Source organism: Phascolarctos cinereus, unplaced genomic scaffold, assembly GCF_003287225.1.
Source record: "Phascolarctos cinereus isolate Bilbo 61053 unplaced genomic scaffold, phaCin_HiC Scaffold_4;HRSCAF=312, whole genome shotgun sequence".
Classification (NCBI taxonomy): Eukaryota; Metazoa; Chordata; class Mammalia; order Diprotodontia; family Phascolarctidae; genus Phascolarctos; species Phascolarctos cinereus.
This window is the reverse complement of record NW_027555847.1, coordinates 103,152,795-103,174,525: the sequence shown is the minus strand read 5'-3', so window position 1 is coordinate 103,174,525 and position 21,731 is coordinate 103,152,795.

Genomic DNA, 21,731 nt, shown 5'->3' with positions numbered 1-21,731 from the left:
TTTGTTTCCATGTGTCCCAAAATCAATAAGAAGTGGCTAAGCCAAAACACAAAGAATTATGCATTGGTATTTAAAGATTTGACTTTTGAGTCAAACATTTCATAATTAACTTGATACAATATCATATATTATTAATGATAAGGAAATTATCATTATCTCCTTAGTCTCCTGGGCCCTCTCTTTGCTGACTGGAAACAATTTATGCCATGTGATCCACAAGGAAACATAATTCATAAAAATAAGGCAAAGTAGAAATTAATAATTGAAATAATATTGAAATTCTTGAAATAATTAACAACGAATATAAAATAATACTAGCATTTAACATAGCAAGGGGAGAGGAAATTTACATGTAGGAGAGTTTCATAGCTCTGTGCATGCTAATAGCAGCTATTTAAGAAGGACGTGTTAGTCAAGCCTGATACTCCTGTTATGATACCGCTAACTCTTCTCCCGATGTAATATATTTCAGTGTTATTCTCTTCTTGCATTTCTCCTCAGTCATCCCTATTTATAGCATTTAGTCATTGGTATCTGTGATTACTTCTGATAGTACAGCCCCATATCATGTATTTCACATTACTGATATAATCACAGCCAGCAGTTTTTTGAGGTTTTTCATTTAAGTTTCTCTAAATTAAGAAAATTCAGGAAAAGTCAGTACATGTATCTACTTGATTTGGAATTTTGTATTTCCTGGACTATTTTTACCATAGGTTAAGCTGGTCCAATACTCCCTAGGCTCTAGATCTAAGATCCTATGATAATGGGATGATAGTGATGCTGCTCTGTCTTACACAGTGTTCATATATTGTAGAAATATTCTTGGTCATGTAAATGTAGGCCAAGCACCCAAATAGATAGCTTTGAATTGTGAAAGATTTAAGGGTAAATATAGATATGTTCCTCTCTAGTTGCCTTCACACTCACAACAGTGAGTGCCAGAAGGCTAGGTCTACATGACCCCAAAGCAACTGGTCAAAAACTTGCCCAGAACCCTAATCAATTGGGTTTAAAAATCAAACTGATTATCTGCCATTCTGTAGAATGATAATGCTGACAATGGGCTGAAATCTTTATTTTCCCAATACTTATGTGAGGTGTTCTGTAGACTTGACATCTCAGAGCCATTTTTAGTGTTTACATGATGAAAACAGAGAGTCAGTGACACCTCGGACTTTCTCCTGTTACTGACTCTGCTTCTAACCCTTGTATCTCCAGAGATGAAAGGGAGACAAAGATGGGTTTGTGCTGCTCCTCAAAAGAGATGGCTGGCTTATGGTTACCTAGGGCTTTTGCAATGTCATCCATACAAACTTTTGTCAGGTAAGGTACAAGTTGTTAAATTTATCCCAGAGTAAGTCATGAGGAGGTGTTTTTTTTCTTATCAGATGAATAATGTTTTGTGCTTAAATGTTCTTTTAAAAAGACACCTACAAAAGATAGACCTGCACTGGATACAATGAGCAAGAGGCTCCCACCACAGAAATCCCGATTCTGGTGAAAGTAATGCACTTTTTGAAGCAGGGTTGAAGATACATCTGTGTGTTGCTGCTTAGTTGATTATTTTAGCTGAATCTATTTTGGGGTACAACTTCAGGATAGATTGAATTATTGATTGAAGTAGATAATCAAACCTGTACCCAATGCTGCCCAAATATTTTCAATCCTGGTTTGTTTTGTTGTTGTTGTTGTTGTTGTTGTTTTCTTCATCATAGAGTTAGGGCCAGAGCCTCACCTAGCTTAACTATACCTCGGGGTAAATTCCTTTTGAGTAGGCAGAGGACAGTCAACTGGAAAAGGGCTTGAAGAGTATGAGGAGGAAGTAGGGAAGGTCTAGAAGTGTAACCTCCTATGGTGGAAGTGTCACTCACTGCCTCCACCCCACAGATAATAGCACCCTTAAGCAAAGCTCCATTTATCTCACAAGGGCTCTGTCTCTGGCTAGGGCTCAACTCTTTGAGGCTAGCGGGAAATATTTTGGTCTACTAAAACAGGAATGCTGCAGACATAGTGTTCTTCTCTGCTTCCATCACAGAGCTAAGAGAAGATTTCGTGTGCACCTAAGCAAGAATTGATGTATATCGTTGTGGTATACAATGCCTGATGTAATACAAAAAATAATATTGGATCTGGAGGGAAAGGATATGAGGCCAAAGCCCTGCTCTGCTACTTTGGGCAAGTTGCTTAATCTTTCTGGGCTTCATATTTCTCATCTATGAGATGAGAATACCTATAAGAATATCTATAAGAATAGAATACCTGACTAGACTATTCACTCAACAAACCCAGGATTATACCTATTGTGTACAGGGCATGACATTAAGTGCTGGGGAAGATACAAAGTTTAGATCAGAAGTAGTCCTGTCCTGATGAAGTTCATAATCTAATAGAATTTCTCACAGCTGCTTGTTTTCCTCAGACACTATTCTTCCTCATCTAATGATCTTTTTCATGTATTTCTAAATGTTATGATCCTATGATGGTGCATTATAACTATCTATAAATGTGAAGGACAGCATGGTGCTGTGGCAAGCATATTGGACTTTGAGTCAGGAGAGGCTTGATTTCACTTTCTCATTTGGAGCCATAATAGCTGTGTAACCTTGAACAAATCATTTAACTTTTAGGAATATCATTTTGGCAATTTTGTGGAGGATGAATTAGAAAGAAGAGAGATTGGAGGAAGTGAGACCAATTTTTGAAATAGTCCATGCAGGAGAAGATGAGGTCTTGAACCAGAATGGTGGCATTATAAGTAGAAGAAGGGGGCAGATGGGATGGTTACTGTGGAAGCAGAATTAGCAGCTGATTGGCTATTGGGGCAGAGTAGGGCAGGGAGAGGGAAAAGTTAAACCCTTGACATCATTCCTTATTCCTTCCTCTTCTTTTTCTTCAATCTCTACCATGGTAAACTTTTTCCCTACACGACAGACCTTAAAATATTTAAAATAGCTACCACATGCCACCTTGTCTTCCCTTCTTCAGGATAACCACGTAAATTAAACTTCCCCAATTCCTTCAGTTGATGTTCATTTAGTGAGGTGGCTGCCTCCTCCCATGCTGCTGTCTAGACTCTCCCTCTATCTCTCTCCCTGCCTTCCTCCCTTCTTCCCTCCCTCCCTCTTTCTATTCATCTTCCTTCCTTCCTTCCTTTCTTTCTTCCTTCCTTTCTTTCTTCCTTCCTTCCTTCCTTCCTTCCTTCCTTCCTTCCTTCCTTCCTTCCTTTCTTTCTTTCTTTCTTCCTTCCTTTCTTCCTTCCTTTCTTTCCTTCTCTCTCTTCTTCTTCTTCTTCTTCTTCTTCTTCTTCTTCTTCTTCTTCTTCTTCTTCTTCTTCTTCTTCTTCTTCTTCCTCCTCCTCCTCCTCCTCCTCCTCCTCCTCCTCCTCCTCCTCCTCCTCTCCCTCCCTCCCTCTCTTAACTTTCCTTAACCATCACCTGTACTAGTAGTTTGGGATGTCTCAGAGCACATGCTTACTACTACTCTCAGGTAACTATTATGGATGGATGTATTCATACTATTGTAGCTACTAGTGTGCTTGCTATCAACAAATCAGCTCCCTGACTCAACTAACTCAAAAAGAATTTACTAAAAGGGCAAAGTTAGAACAACAATTACACAGCATTCTACCTGTAAACCAGGTGTATTCTTCCACTAAGGCACACAGTATTTATGGGAGGCAGGGGTTGGGGGGGAAGGGAGGAAGGCAGAATGGACACAAATTTAAAGTGTCATGTTAGTTAAGCACATGTCTAGGGAATATATGTGGGCAAGGCAACTCACTGCTCTGGAACCAGGGTCTATATGTTTCTCTTGCTCATGCACTGTCTTCATAAGCTACATTGATAGGTATAATGTCTATGCTGGATAGTGTCCTAGATGCTATGCTGGGCTGCTCCATTGTATTACTGCCCCCACTGCTGGGCCAAGCAGCTCTGTTCCTAGGTAGGCTGCTCTGTGGTATATTCTGCTCCTCTTCTAGGTTAGACCTTTTTGCTTCTGGGATAGCACTTTGTTTTTTTCAGAAGGGGAAGAGACCTCAAGCCTAGGATACAGGAAGCAGCTCCAGTTCTATTCCTTTGACCAGGTTCTAAGGTTTTTCTACTTCTCAGGCACCGGGCAGCAGCGAATAGAAATATTGCATTTCTTTAACACACTTCTGAGGTCTTTTCTTATTTAGACCATCTTCCTAGTTGAGAGCAGGGTTACCTAATGACAGAAATCCCTCTAGCTTATGGTGATAAACCAGAATATGCCTTATTAAATCCTTCTCTCTGCCAACTAAGTCATAACCAAGCAATATACACTTGTCCAATAACCTCAAAATAGTGTGGAGTTCAGAGTTCTTGGTTACTAATCAATGTTCTGTTAGTCACATGCTGATCAGGACATTTAAAAAAGGCGCTTAAGCAATTTTTGCCCTAGAAAAGTATATACTCTCTGTAGGCTACTTTGTGTTTCGTGTGTGTGCGTATTTGTACAAATTTTACATTTGTATTTGTCTTTGATGCTTTCTATCAGCAAAATTGTAAACACCTTGCAAGTGTGTACTTTTATATCCTCTCTTAAATTAAAAATTTATAAATCTTGCAAATCATTTGGGAGAAAGCAGGCCATCCTTGGGTGTGCAAAATAGCATGTACATTAATATTTCATGCAATCACCATCAATTCAGTAAAAGTTACAATTTTCTTTCATATATTACATAAGTACATATGTATATACATATATATACATAATTCATGTAGCACATAAAGCAATTAAGTGTATAATTCACACGTAGTAACATGGTACATGCAAGTGAAACAATAGCATATGAAACAAAAGTACATTCTAGCTTTGTGTGTTAATGGCAAGAATTTACTGTGAGTTATAGAACTAAATTATGAAAGTAGGCAAGGGTTACTCTACAATATCAGATTAGCTGGACATAAACAAGTGCATGGTCAGAAAGTTAGATCAGAAGTAACAACCAAGTTCAGTAGATGAGTACTACTGCTAGCATCTATTAGGAATTGGGGATGGAGGGAGTGCTAACCCCTTATCAGTTCTACTACTAACAAACTATCTGCCTTAACTCTTGAAGACCTTTTTCCAAACTGTAGAAGGCTTATAAGCTGTGAATTTAGAGGAAATATTTATTTTTGTTCAGTCATTTTGCATTCATATCCAACTCTTCATGATGCCATTTGGGGTTTTCTTGGTGAAGATACAGGAGTGGTTTTCCATTTCCTTCTTCAGCTCATTTTACAGATGAGGACACTGACACAAACAGGGTTAAATGACTTGCTTAGGGTCACACAGCTAGTAGGTGTTTGAGGCCAGATTTGAATTCAAGTCCTGCTAACTCCACGGCTGGTACTCTTTCCACTATGCCACCTATCTGACCAATTAGGGAAAATATACCTCCCAACAAAATTGAAGGTCCTTGAAATATTGAAATAGGTATTGTCACAATAGTTAATTGTTTTTATAGAGTTTTTTTTTAAGTGAAAGGACTGGTAGATAGATGTTCCTAATCTTCCTAATCTCTAGCACTCAAACACAATGGCTTGATAATAGGTAGATCCATTTATCCAACAAACCTACTTCCAGTTGGAGACAAAATGTCCTAATTGCAGGTTTAGTTCTTTTTAGTGGAGCATAATTTTCTTGAAAGTTGAAAGTTAAATGTATAAAATACCAAGGAAATATGCAATGGTAGAAAGAACATTGTACAAGAACACTAAGTCAGGAAGCTTGTGTCCTAGTTCCAGCTCCAACCCAAACATTAGGTGAGACCTTGGGAAATTCATTTCACTTCTTTTTCCTTTAATTTCCTCTTCTATGAAGTGAAAAATAGTACTAAGTAATTTCTAATGTTCTTTCCAGCTTTTTTAAAAACAATATAACATTTTAAATGTCACAGCTTGATTTTCCAGTTTTCTCTTTAGAAGTTGAGGAGAACCCAAGTAGAGAGGCTATTTGTTTCCTTATATTCACTAACCTTGAAAAATACTGTCAAAAGAAGGAATTGCAGAAATAGTACTACATCAAGAAAGAATACATGTATTATGGTCTCAGAAGTATATGAGTTTAAAAAAAAACAGTGTTGTTTCTAAAAGTAAAAAGTTTTGGAAACAAGGTCTTGCTCAAGATCCCTCAGATACACACACACACACACCACACACACACACACACACACACACACACACACATACAACAACAACAACAACAACACTCTGTAAGTATTGCCTAAGAAGGGGGTTATCAGAATTACAAAAACAGGGGGAATCATGATGTGTCTTGAAAGGGGCAATCAGGATCCACAGAAGCATTTTATTCCCTGACAGACTTGTATCATATTCTTTACATTGTCCCAGAATCAGAAAATGGATAAAGCCAAGTGTCTTGTTCACAATAATTAAGGAATAGCTAAGGTTAAGATATATCTATGTGTTCAGGTTCTTCTTTTCTAATTTCTAAGTTTTCCTACTTCTAAATGCTAAGTATGGGGTTGTTGTTCAAAGTATTTCAGTCATATCTGACTGTTCACGACCAATGGACCATACTGTTCGTGGGGTTTTCTTGGCAAAGACACTGGCATGGTTTGTCATTTCTTTATCCAGTGGATTAAGGCAAATAGAGGTTAAGTGACTTGCCTGGAGTCACGCAGCTAGTAAGTGTCTGACAGCCAGATCTGAACTCAGGTCTTTCTGATTCTAGGCCCAGTGGTTTATCCACCAAGCCACCTAGCTGCTCAAACATGTGATAGTTTCCAGTGATTTGATATTTTTTTTCAATAAAAATGTGGTTGTCATTATATTCCTTGGACTAGGTAGTTTCAAGAAATGTTAATTTGCATTTTATTGTCAAACCACAAAAAAATTCATATCAAAACAGTTTCCTTCTTGTGGTGTTCACTGACATGATATGAGTCACAGTCAGTCAACAAGCATTTCTTAAGCATTTGCTATGTTCCAGGCACTATGCTAAGTGCTGAGGATACAAAGAAAGACAAAAACATGGTCTCTGTTCCCAAGAGGCTCATTTTCTAACAGAAGAGACAATGCACAAACAACTATGCACCTAAAAGATATATACTGGAAAACAGTCTCAGTGGGAGAAGAGGAGATAAAAGCAACAGCAAAAGCAAAACCCAATCCAGCTTTTGCCTCATAAACTAAGCTGTGTTTGTTTCCTTATAGCTATGATAGGTCTTTCCATTGCTTTATGGTTCATCTCCAATTTTTATTCTCTGAAAACTGTTCTCACCAAGAAGACACATTCTCACCAGAGATTCTCACCAGTGTGATAGAGGATCTCTCATACAAAGTCTAAATAGAAGAAGGGTAACAGTAAGGTTGTCTAAATGATTCTATTTGTGTATGAAATGCTCCTTATTGCATGAAATGCTTGGATACTACAGGGCCTCCTAATAAGATTATTTGTCCTTTAAAACAATAATTTAAAACAGGGGCCCTTTCAGGGAGTCCACAAGGTAAAAACAATTTTCATAATAATATTTTGATGTTTTTATTTCTAATATGGCAAATCAATAGACATAAGCCATAAACAAAAAATCTCTGAAGAGTCTTGAATAATTTTTAGAATGTAAAGTGGTCCTGAGGAAAAAAGTTTGAGAACTATTACCCTGAAAACAAAAATTAGCCTCACCATTCACACTGGAAAAACAAAGTGGATAAAAAGTATTCCCCGTATTTTTCCATAGCATTGAACAGATAGCCCATTTGTATGTGCTATTTATATGCATAACATGAATAGCTGCTACAGTTGTAGGTACAATGGCTTGTACTCATAATTATATAGGAGCTAGAAATTGGGCATGTTAAATGCTATTATTGTTTTATACTCATTGTTAGTTATTTCAAGAATTTCAGTATTCAATATTGCCCTGAGAGATGTTGTTGTTGTTGTTGTTGTTGTTGTTGTTGTTGTTGAGTCCTTTTCAGTCACATCTGGCTCTTTGTGACCCCAGAGATACTGGAGCAGTTTGTCATTTCCTTCTCCAGTTCATTTTACAGATGAATAACTGAGGCAAATAGGGTTAAGTGACTTTCCCAGGGTCACACTTCTAATAAGTGTCTGAGTCTGTATTTTAACTTGGGAAAATTAGTCTTCCTGACTCCAGGCCCACAAGTCTATCTACTGTACCACTCAGCTGCCCCTCACTTCCACCAGTGCCTTCTTTTTGAAATTCTCTCCTATTTACACTGTATATGTATTGTATATAGAAGATTGTTTGTGTATGGTTTCTCCAATTAAGAGGTGAGCTTTTTAAGGGCAGGAACAATGTTTTTTTGCCTTTATTTGTTATTTTCAGCATTTATCACAGTGTATGGAATACAATAAGTGTATAACAATGTTGGTTAGCTAACTGACTATTCATGTAACCATGGGCTAATCAACTCTCTCAGCTTGTTTTCTTATTTGTATAATGGGGGTAATAACAAGGGCTATTTTAAGACTCAAATGAAATATGTATTAAAGTGCTTTGCAAACTTTTTATTAATTTTTTTACAGGCTACGCAAATATTAATTATTATTATTAATTTATATCTGGCTTTAGTCAATTTTTCCATTATAACGTGCTACTTCAATGCAAAGCTAGGAACAGTATTCATGGATAAAACAATGAACAAATATGTATAAATTATAAATTGCTTAGGGTCATATGAAATTGCCCACATAGATATCATTCGTTGCTATTATCTAAATTGGTCCCAGTTCTAAAGTTCTGAGACCAAAATAAGCCAGATTCCTCTTTCATGTTTCTTCCAGATTTCTCTTCCCTTCAAATACTTGAGGACAGTTATGTCCCTCCTAATTTTCTGTTCTCCTGGCTAAATATCCCTTATTCCTCCAACCAAAGGAATGTTCTTCATTGCCAGACAATTCCTGGGCCATGTCTTCCTGCACTAGTTATGACCCAACATTGTGAACCAGTTGCTCTCAGGCATCTAATCTCATGAAGTGTGACCTTTGCTACCTGACACATGCAACAGAAGTAAAAGGAATAACATCAACATGTCTACATTGTGTTTACTGACCTTTCAGGAGCATTTGACACCATTAACAACAGCTGGACTATGACAGCTACTAAGTACCTTTGGCTCCTTGGATCCCACCCATACCTGAACAAGAATCCTCTAAGGCCAGTGGACCATAGATTTAGAATTGGAATCGGAAGGAGCTTTAGTGCTGTGTCTCCAAATCCCCCATTTTACAGATGAGGAAACTAAGGCCCAGAGACATTAAGTGACTTGACCTAGGTCACACAGGATTTAATAAAAGAACCAGAATTTGAACCCAGGTCCTCTGACTTCAAATTCAATGTTCTTTGAACTGCATATAACACTACCTATCATCATTCCACAGTCATTGATCCAGACTTTGTTTGAAGAACTCTGTTGAGGGAGGACCTATTACTTCCTGACTCAGTCTATTATATTTTTGGACATGTGTAACTGTTGGAGAGTTTTCCTTTATATCAATCAATAAAAGTTTTATGCTTTGCAATTTTCAGTCATTTCTCTTAGTTCTGGCCCCTGAGCCAAGCAGAACAAATTTAAGTCTTTTTTTTTTTCATGCGATATCCCTTCACATACTTTAAGATGGCTATCATCTCATATGATATATGAATCTTTTTTTCGACTGTGTCACCTTGTCCAAGTCACTGAACCTCTCTGAGTCTCAGTTTTCCAATATGCAAAATGGAAATAATAACAGCACCCCCTCACAGGATTGACATGAAGGTCAAACGAGATAATGTATATTAAGCACTTTGCAAACTTTAAAGCACTATGTATATGTTAGCTATTATTAGCTATCCAATCATCTGGTTAGCTAGTACATAAACACTGATTATATACCAGACTCTGTGTTAGGTACTCAATTATCTCTACTTCATTTAACCATTCCTCACGTGGTTTGAACTCAAAATCTTTCACATTCCAGATGCATTCCTCCAGATGCTGTTCAGCTTATCAATCACCTTCACAAAATGGGGCTTTCCATAACTAAACACATTACTACAGATATAGTAAAATCAAGCAAAGTGTAGTGGGGTTGTGACTTTCTTCAATAACCCTATAAGTTGGCTTTCTTTCCTTTTCTGGAAGTATTCATAGACTAGTAGGACAAGGGGATATTATTGACAATACATCTAGATTCCAGAAAGGTATTTAATAAAGTCTCTCACATTTTTCCACTGAATGATATCTAGAAATGTAAAGCAAATGTAGTCAGGTGGATGCTAAGCTAGTTAAATGACATGACCCAAAGAGTAGTGACTACTGGATAATGTTATCATGAAAGAAAGTCTCTAACAGAGTGTCCAAAGGGATTTGGTTTTAAGCTTCTACTGTTTAATATTTTATATTGGTGACTAATGAAGAAATAGACGATGTTACAACAGTGAGAAGGAAAGGATGATTGATCTTTGGAATGGGAAGGCAGATGAAGGTACCAATGTCTTATCCAATCACTCCCATCCCCCAGGCAACCTTTAGCTAGCCTGTAAAAGCAGAGCAAGCTTAGATTTCTAGAAGGGTGTTTTCTAAATAGGCTTTCATGCCACAAAGCTAATTAGACTGACAAGAGCCAGATAAAGAGAGTTAGTTGACACTTCTATTTGACCAAGTGATGAAGTACTGAGAAGTCTACTTGCTTGATTTTCCTTGGTGGGAGCGCATTTATCTTCCCCTGCATTCTCTGCATCCCCATGCAGGTTCTTGCTCATTGGAATGTACTTCAAGTAGCCAGATGCTGTAGGGATAGTGTATATTAATAGGGCTAGGTAGTGATGAGCATTCTTAAAACATCTTCTGAACCTTTCACTATTCTCTTGGACATGTCTATTTCATATGCCATGGGATTCTGTCAATCAGAAGTTAAGGGAACCTGACAGATAATACCTCTAGCAGATTTTCAGGTGACATACTAGGGAGGAACAATTGATGAATCAAAAAAGATAGAAAGTATCCAAAAAGATCTTGACAAAGTAGACTGGTAGGTTAAAGCTAATAATTTAATGAGAATAGATGTAAAGTTCCACAAAAAGGTTCAAAAACTCCATTTTTCATGGATCAGCTAGAGGAAAAAGATGAACAAAGAGAAAGACAAAGGGAAAGGCAAAGAGAGCAGGGTAAAAGACATCAGTCAGGCAGGCTCCCTGGTGCTATATACATTTATTCAGAGGGAAACAGAAAGAAATAAAAATATCTTTAAAAAAAGAAGCATTATTTTTTTGTTGACTAATTTCTCTTCCTAGAGAGTGTTGAGTGTGACCCATTAGAGACAATCTCCATTAAGATATTATTGTAAATGTGGCTAATATGGAAATGTGTTTTTCATGACTTCATATGTATAATGGGCATCATTTTTTCTTACCTTCTCAATGGGTGAGGATAGAGGTGGAAAGGAGAAAGGGAATTTGGACCTGAGAATTAAAAATAATATGACTTCGTAGTAAGTTGGAGAGAGAAATTAGCTTCATCTGACAATTGTGGAGCTAGTTATTGGTCCTCTTCTATTTAGTGCTGGAAGGAGCCTGAGAGATCATCTCATCCAACCAAAACCAAAAGAGATCAGTAACTTTCACAAGGTCACATAGCTAGGCAGAATTCAAACCCACATCTTCTGACTTCAAGTACACTTCAGTTGGGCCATTCTTTTAGATGGGCAAGTAGTTGAGATACAACATTCTCCACAACAACATTCACTACCTCAGAGGTTCCCTTAGCCTTCTGGACTGTGGTTCTAGTACTTGAAACTTGGGACTAGTAAGGGATCAAATGTCATCCTGAAGCACCAAAGAAATCAAGAATAACTGCAGAGGGCACCTGGGCTGATAAGCTTAGAAACAAAACTTAATCAAATTATATGGATGTGAAGCAAATACTGTCCACAAACCTGGTACATGCAAACAGCTTAGAGATTGAAGAGATACTAGCCTATATTTATCTCAGTTTTTAGCTTCAGTAGGACAGCTTGGATTATGTGTATACAACAGTGCACTACCTGACTTGGATACATTTCAGGAAAACTTACTTAATGAAGTTGACAAGGAGATGGTCTTCGTTACGGCAGAAATGTTCAACTCCACAGCATTATCTGCAATACAGATTCTGAGATAACCAGAATGAGGAGAGTATTTAAAGATCATGCCATATCATGAGCAATTGAATGGAATAGGTACGCGTAGCCTGGCAAGTTTTAGGGATCTCAGCCTATGATGGCTCTCTTTAAATAGCTGAAGGGCTATATACAAGAGTAGTTAGACTAGAGTGTTTATCTCTAGAGTGAAGAACCAAGATAAATTCATGAGAATAATAGATACCTATTTTGGTTTAATGTAATGAAAAATTTCCTAAGAAATAGAACTATCCTGAAGTATACTTGGCTGCTTTGGAATTTAGTAACTTCCTTGATACTGGAGCTTTTAAAGTGGATTGTCAGGTACTGACAAGCAATAGATCATCCAGTAAGGGTCAGAGAAGAAGTGATAAATAGTAGGAGTGAGTTACTCCCTGTTGTTCTCATGAGGTATTGAGGTGGACTATTTATTAGCTTGATAACAATAAAGAAGTCAGCTATCTTTCTGTGGTTTATATCTAAGATATGACAGAAGACCTTCCAAGATTTCTCCAGTTAGATGACTGCTACCCATTTTTAGTGTTTCATGTGGGCACAAATGTTACTCCCAGAAAGAACCTAGAAGACTTTGCTAAAAATGGCAGTCTTCAGCAAGAAACTAAAGACCTTAAGGGCACAGGTGGTGTTTTTGTCACTGCTGCCTGTTAAAGGAAAAGGATTCAGAAGAGAAAGGCAGATTTGGGAAGCGAACAGATGGTTAAGAAGATGGTGTTTGAGAATGGGACTTGGATTTCTGGACCACATCTCAAAATGTAGGAATGACAGGTTCCTGGCTAGGGATGGAGTGAACCAAACACGAGCTGGTAAGATTGTATTTGCCTGGAGCCTTTTAAACCTAATCAAAAGGACTAAACTGAAAAAAAGAAGATGGAGGGGAAAAACTGCTAATGTATATTCACCATGCTACATAGCATAGAGAGTAGTTATAACATAGGAGACAAGCAGTTGAGACACTTGGAAATTTGAAAGAGACAAAAATACAAGAAAGAAATGAGTAATGAACCCCATAGTCTCCAATGTCTACATATATATATTACTACATAATACATTCATATAGGTTGCATAGTACCATGCAAAGTATTGGTAAAAAGCAAGGTGAATTAGAATTCTTAATCCAAGAAGACGAAATTGTCCATTGAGATTTAGAATATTAGTCTGGAAGGAAATACAATATTTGAAATGAATAGATATATCAAAAAAGATACACTTGTTTAAAAAAAATCCAAGAAACAAAGAGAATAAGCATGGTGGAGAGCATCTGGATAAAGATCAATAGAGACAGAGACAGAATTAAAATTGTCATCAGAATATATTAGAGACCACCTGGGCAGCAAGAAAACTTTTGGAAGTGGATCACAAACCTGGCACAGAAGAATGATAGCATAGTGACGAGGGACTTCAATCATCTGGACATCTGTTGAACTCTGTCTTTGCCAGAAACAGAGCAACTAATAACTTCTTGATGTGCCTTAATGACAATTCTATCACAGAAAAGGTAGAGAAATCAAAAGGTGGCAATTCTACACTGGATTAGATTCTCATCAAAAAGGAAGACTTGGTTGCTGGGATCGATGTGATGAAAAATTCAGGGGCAGTGAGGGCATTGACCAGTGCATCATAGAATTTATGATAGAAAAGAGGATATCTGATCACAAACTAACATGAACCTTAGATTGGGGGAGTGCAAATTTCAAAGCATTCATAAAGGATAGGGAGAATCCCATGGACTAAAATTATGCAAGAGAAGTCAGTACAGGAGAGATGAGAAGCTATCATGAATGAAATTTTGAAGGCACCAATGGAAATAGTTCAAATTAGGAGAAAAAGAAGTTGTCTGTAGAGACTACAAATATGGATGCAAAAGAAAGGCATCAAATAATTTTGATTTCTAAAAGTCATAGGGAATCAAAGGCAGGTAATGTAGAATGAATATAGAACATGGCATGACCCTTGGAGGAATGATGTTCAAAGTGAAAAGGTAAGAGTGAGCTGAGGCTAACAAAGAAAGCTAATGAGTAAAATAAGTTTTATTTTTCATTTTTCAAGCTATTTTGGGGAAAAAGTGAAGGATGGGATGGTGATCATTGATAGTAGAGAGAAAGAAAACCAGTTCTATCCTTATTTTACATCTGTTTTCTCTATCAGGGAAAGGGATCATTGGACTGGCAAAAACACAAGAAAGATGACTAATAGAAATTTATACTACAAGATAAATAAGAGAACAATAAGAGAGCACTTAGTTGTCTTTATTGAGTTCAAGGTTCCTGAATCAAATAACCTATTTTCTAAAGTACTGAAAGAACTAAGAAATGGTATTGTTGTACTGTCAGTAATATGTGAAACATTATGGAGAACCTAGATTCAAGTCTTACCACTTTGAGCTGTGGCCAGGTCACTTACCATCGCAATGCCCCAACCAGCTCTTTAACTAACGGTCTAAGTTGCAAAGCAGAAGCTGATCTATGGTGATAGAGGGAATTCCCCCTTTGGGACTTCCCTCTGTCAATGAAATCACAAGTCTGGTACAAACATCATCATCATCATCATCTTCATCATCATCATCATCATCATCATCATCATCATCATCATCCACAAGAAAAGATCATGATCACAACACATATTGTATTAAGTTCCAGGAGCCACAATTTAGAAAAGATATTCAGACACAATAAAATGTCCAGAGGAGAACCTGGACAGCAAAAGGTCTCACATTCATGTCACAAAGAAAACTAATTGAAGATGATTAGGGATTTTTAGCTTAGGCAACAGAAGATTTAGCAAGGACAAGATGCCTCTTAGGTATATAAAGGATGCTCATATGGAAGAAGGATTAAGCTTGTATTACTTGGTTCCAGGGAGCAGAAATAGTGATAGTTGGAAGTTCCAAACAGGAAGACAGATTGAGCTTGTTAAAAGGAAATCTTCCTCTCAAATGGAGCTTTCCAAAAGTGGAATGGGAGATGACTGGGAGATAGTAAAGTCTCTTTCATTGAAGGTATGTAAGTATATACATATAGATAGATAGATACATAGATAAACAGATAGATAGATAGACAGACAGACAGACAGACAGACAGACAGACAGATAGATAGATAGATAGATAGATAGATAGATAGATAGATACATAGATAGATACATAGATAGATAGTTAGATAGATAGATAGATAGGAATACAAATCATTTCTACTTGTGGAAAAACTTAGAACACTTTGTAGGTTATGTTGTAGAGAACATTCTTGATAAGTTATAGATTAGACTAGGTGTACTTTCAGTCTTCCCACCTTCAAATTGTGTGCTTTTTAATCTTCAATGATTCTTTGACATTTGGAATTGTTAATTTCAACTTCTTGAAACACTCTGTGCTCTTGGCCTCTATGACACTGCACTGTCAGTAAATTCTAAACTCCCTCAGCCCAGGATTCACAATCTCCCACAATTTCCCACTTTCCTACCTCTACAGCTTTATGACTCATCATTTCTATCCACAACCCTCTACTCCAGCAAACTATTATACTTATGTTCCTGAACCATACATCATCCATCCCAGCCTCTGAACTTTTACTCATATGTTTCCCACTGCCTGGAATACATCCAACTCCTTGCCTCTTGCATAAATACTATTTTTCCTTCAAGGTCCAGCTCAAGTCATACCCACTTTACAGATGAGGAAAAATCAAACCCAGAGAGATTAAAGAATTTGCCCAACATCACGTAGATGCATTACTAGACTCATTTTTGTACTCCTAAACAGATTTTATTGTTGTTTTTACTACTACCACCTTCGATAGCAATGATGGTCCTCCTCTTCTCTCTTTAGACTCTCCATCCCTATGTCTTTTGTTGACTTTTCTTCCTCTTCCTAACAATGGGTGTACCCAAGTTTCTCACTTCTTCATTATGCTATTTTTTCAATCACTCTCATAATGAGCTGTCATGGCTCCAGCAATCACAGAGTTATTGGCTCTCAAATGTACATCTCCAGGTCCCACTAATACTATAATCTTGAAAATTCAAACTTCTTCCTGTGTGTACATCTCCACTTAGATGTCATGTCTTACTTCACCTCATCTTCAACACATACAAAAGCAAAATAATAACTTTTCCCTAAGAAAACATATTCACTCACTATTACTCCCTTTTTATTTGAGCTAACACTTTTCTTCTATTTTCACAGGCTAGAAATTTGAACACCATCTTTGCTTCCTCCCTGTACTCTATTACCTGTCCTTCAGGTTCTCTCTCTCTCTCTCTCTCTCTCTCTCTCTCTCTCTCTCTCTCTCTCTCTCTCTCTCTCTCTCCCTCTCCCTCTCTCTCTCTCCTTCTTGTGGCCACATTTGTCCCCCTTCACATCACCTTATTTTTAGATTCCTTCAACAGACTCTTCATGTCTCCCCTTTCAATGTTTCATCTTTCTACTTCATATGACATTTGGAGGATGATGACTAATCTTCCTTGACTTCTACCATAGCATTCTCATACTCCAGCACTGGCAGTGGCTTTCTGTTGCCTATCATATCAAATGTAAATTCCTCTGAAAACTCTCCTCAATCAAACTTCTTCCCATAATCTTCCAAAACCATTTACTTTAAATCACCAGTATGCATGCTCTTCTCCAGTCAGTCCAACTTCTTTGCCAACACCTTCTTATGCTTCATTTGTTTATTGCTTCCTGAATACTTTTGCTCATGCTCTTCCCATCCATATTGCCCATAATTATCTCCTCAACATCTATTGATCTTATGCAGCTTTCAACAACCAGTTCAACTTCTATTTTAGGCCATGTGATATATAGAAGAGAGGGCTGAATATAAAGAGACATGGGTTAAATCATGATTCTGATATTTACTTGCTGTATGACCATGGGCAAGTTACTTCACTTTCTGAACATCAATTTCCTCATCTATAAAACTGTGGAAAACAAAACTTCGCTACTTAATGCATGGGTCATATTTCAGTAAAGCATTTTATAAACCTTAAAGCATCTCAGAAATACTCCGTGAAACCTCCTTTGACTTCTTAATTTCACACAGATCTCTTCTTTTTCTGAACTCCTAGGTAGCTTACGGTCAGACTCTGAATTAGACATTCTTTCTCCTACTCCACTTCTTTACCCAGACTCTGTAACTAGAATGTGTCTTTTCCTCAGTTCCACAGCTTAGAACCCTTGGCTTACTTTAAGGCTCAGCTCATGTACCACTTCCTGGGAGGTGACATTTCCTGATCCCTTAATTGTTAGTGTTCTCTCCTTCCTCTCAAATAATCATGCATATGCTTAACTGTTGCATTCCCCCAGAAGCATGTAGGCTGTGTGAGGGTAAGGACTATTTTTTCTTTGTTTCTTTGTATTCCCAGCACTTAGCATAATGTCTTGCACATATTATTTATGTTTAAGGAGAAAGAGTAGGCTGATGCAATCCCTACATAGAAGAGGCTTGGGAGCTTGTTTCTTTCTGGAAAGGCATGATGTTGTGCAATAGAAGTGCCTTGGAGAGATTTGGACCACTAGTCATCCAGATTTTCCTTTCTCATTACGGGCTTTTTCCAAACACTGTCATTGGAGAAGGAAAATGAGCTGCTGAGGGCCTCTGGGAAGATGAAGGGTTTTGAGCCCCCTCTCCCCCTGGAGCCAGCATATAGCTTAACTCTATTTTTTGTGTCTCTGTTGTGTTCATTCTTTCCCTCTTGGTGAAAAAAAGGTTGGACATGTCTATTACCTTATGATCTTTGAAAGATCAGGAGAATGAGCCACCAGGACATCTGTGAGTGGAATCTATGCTGGTTTTGCAGCCATCCAGTACACCACTGATGCTCTGAGGAAAAACTGTTGAGATCCAGTCCATCAGTAGCTGAACCATCCAGCAACAACATCTAATTTGGACATAAACTTGATGGGACTGATATAGAAATTGCAGGGTTTTTGAGCCCACTATCACTAGGGACCAAAGTGGTATAGAGTATCTTTCCCAGGTGTTGTCAGAGGGAAAATATTTCTACTTCCATTATTTCTATATCATCAAAATAAATATCTCTTTGTAAACATTAATCAATCTTAATTGGTTAACTGGAACTATGGTGTTAATCCATAGGAAATTAATGGTTAGGAAACCACAATGGAATGGAGGCTTAAGCTGATAGCATTAGAGAAGAGATATCTCCAACCCCTTAGGGGCTCCCCTGGAACTTTGAGGACATGTAGCCAACCTTGCTCTGGAAGAGTAAATCCAGATAAATCACTGCATGTGCTTTGTAAAAGCTTGCTAGATTGCATTGGATTGGATTGTCAGTGTCAAGAATACCAGGTCACTTGGAAAAGAGGGTGCTAAATGAGGGAGCACTTTGACACCAGGGAAATTCCTCATAATTGCATCTATATCCAGCCATGTTTTAAAAAAGATGTTTTCGAGGATGTGGAGGGGTTAACCAAAGAAGATGTTGATTAGAAGCCTTCTGGTCATCTGGTTTGAGAAGAAAGAAGGGGTCATTCATGTATGCATTTGTTCAAGGTTGTTGGGTTTTACTTGTATAGACATTCACATACTTATTTAGTTATTTTGTTTTGTATTTTCTCTGGGGAGCATTTATTTCCCTCTGCCAGCTGCTGTACCAATCCCACTGAGTGCTCCTGGCTAGAGTGGTAGAGTAAACGAGCGACTTCTCAGCTCTGCTGTCTGCTATTAGTTTCTATGTAAAGCAGGAGTCTCAAAATCTGTGATTTGCATAAACCCAAGATAATTGCAAGGCCAAACACCCCTTGAAGAAATGGTCCTTCTAAAGCAGAGGTGGTAAAGGAGAATACTGAGAAAATGTGTCTTTGGGCCCAGTTTTAGATCTGACTTTTAATTTCTTATTCTCTGTCTTAAAAATTTTTCCCCCTCAAATTCATCTTAACTGCCTTTGGCAGTATTTTCTGTGCAGGATGGTGGTAGAGCTGGGAACATGTTTCAATAACAGATGGACTGGGCTGTCTATGTGGTAGGAATGACAGTCATTCCTTTGGCCTGATGTTCCAGATAAATCTTTGGACAATTCACATGGGAAAATAATCACAAGATGCATGGTTGTCGAATCTTCTCAAAGGGGGCCAGAAAAATGTCTTTGTGCTGAACCACATTGCAGAATGGGGAGGGGAAAACAATATGCATTAAATGCTAAAAGGTTGCATTTCTGGATTGTCAAAAGAAACAGAAGGACTGAGCTGAGGGGGGAGGGAACTTTAGCTCCTTGGTTAAGACAGAGCAATTGATGCTACTTGTGATTGTCCACATCCATAGCCCTGATGAACGATGCTCAACTCATAACATAGCCAGGTCTTGATTATGTCTCACCACAGAGGCTACAGGTAACACAGAGTCCGATCCTCCAACCTGCCGTTTAGGCTTAACTGGCATCCACCTGCTCAGGCTTTGCCCAGGGATAGGAGAATAGGACAAGAGGTTTCTCTTGCTTCCTTCCCCTCAAAATTCAAAAGACACCTTTTCAGCAATCTCCACAACTGAAATAAAAGGAACAATATTAGGACTAAATGAAATCTATAATCATTGTCATTCCTTCACCCAGCAAACTTTCTTTTTTTACCAGAACTACTAGGATGATTCCATTTGTAATTCCACTCCTCTTTTCTTCACTTTTTCACTTGACTTAAAGTAAGAAATGTTATTCCTCCTTTTATTGACTATACTTCCCACTGATTTTTTTGATCCTATCTATCCTTTTTAATCCTATCCTCCTCTTCTGAAGCCTTGTTTCAACATTTTTCCCATATTTAATTCCCATCTCTGTCTCTGCTAACACCTTTCCTTTTGCATAAAATATGCCCATGTGTCCCCTATCTTTAACAAAGTAACAGCAGTAACCACCACCACAACAACAAAAACTTTGTTAACTGTTCCTTACTCAGGCTATCATACTATCTCCTTTGTTGCACCACCAGATTTCTCAAGAATACAGCCCATTTAACTAAGTATGGTAGCAGATAAGCCAAATCTAACAATTAAATTCTGATGGAAGTTGTTGGTGTTAGTGAGAAGGTAGAAACTATGGCTATTGTATATCCAAACAAGGACAAACATCTCAGGGATTTCTGCTTGGATTAAAACAGATTCTAAGATCCTGGTCAAGTACCACAGGCTGCCAGGTAGAGCTCCCATGCCTCCTGTGTAAAAGCTTCCAAGAATACAGAGGATGCATGCTGGTTCCCCACCTTACCCCCCATAGCCATAAGATCTTTGAGGGCAGAGATTGGTTTTTTTGTTTGTTTTATAGTGGAAAAAAGCACATGGCACATAGTAAGCACCTGATAAATGCTTGCTGAATTAAATTAAATTGAAATGTTAAGTCTGAGATGCACATGAAGTATGTGGTTAGTGGTTTCCAGTTTTGATGAGCTGTGAAAGTTCAAGGCATATGAGGGCTGAATATGTGGATGTAGGTGTCATTGAGCCCGTAGAAGCCGATGAGATCACCAAGAAAGTAAATAGAGAAAAGAGGAGGTGGCCCAGGAGAAGATGCTGGAGTATCCCCACACAGAGGAGGAAAGACATGAATGATGATGCAGCAAAGGATGCTGAGAAGGAATGGTCGGCTAGGTGGGAAGAGAAGTGAGGGAAAACCCTAGGGAGAAGAATCTCCATTGCAGCATGTGGTGCCGGGTGGGGGGTGGGGGGAGAGTCAGCATTTGGATGTTGTTGGGATGATGCATATGAATTAAACTTTAGGGACTTAAACTGTCTCATGTATATATCAGTGGTAACTTTGGAAGATACAAGCACACTAGTAGCAGCCAGGAGGTTTTATGAACAGTTTTATGCCAAGAGATTGATGGCTACCTAAAGTGGTTTGCATTTTCTAGTAGAAGATTGATTGACAGTGAGATTCATTACCCTCTCCACAAATTGGAATTTTTACCTTTAAAGTTGACTGTTACAAGCTCCAAGACTATGTGGACATGGTTAAATTCCACACACAGATATATAACAACCCACAGACATATTCTGACTAGCACTAAACTGAATGCTGCCAGCCAGAGATGGATAGCTAGCTGCAATAGCCAACTATGGATTACCAGCCCAGGGAAGATCTGTGCGGATGAGGAAGCCCTCTCTAGTAGTCTCCTGTGATGGAAATCCCTGGTCATCCTTATGGAGGGAGTAAAGGCAATCTGTGACATGAAAGGAGCTGAGCTGCTCACACAAGAAAGCACAGCTGAGAATCTGGGACTTCCTCCAGAGAGTGTCCCTGTGCTGAAAGTAAACACAGTAGCTAGCACTCAACCAATCCTCCCTGCCCCAGTTGTACTTGGGTGATTGGCATCTACAACAGCTGCAGGACAAAGGCCTATGGGAAGTAATGTAGGAAAAAAGGGGGGGAGACATGACCCTTGGAGAATCAAGTTTAGTTCATCACAAAGCATCCACCCACTAATACAGTGGCAGAAGTTTGAGGTGATGGAATAACATACCAGACCATAATGTATTCAATATGAATTACCACAAAGCAGTTGGTGTGACAGGCCTATCAATCCATGGCCATGAAAGAGCTGTTGTTTAGTTGTTTCAGTCACGTCTGACTCTCTGTG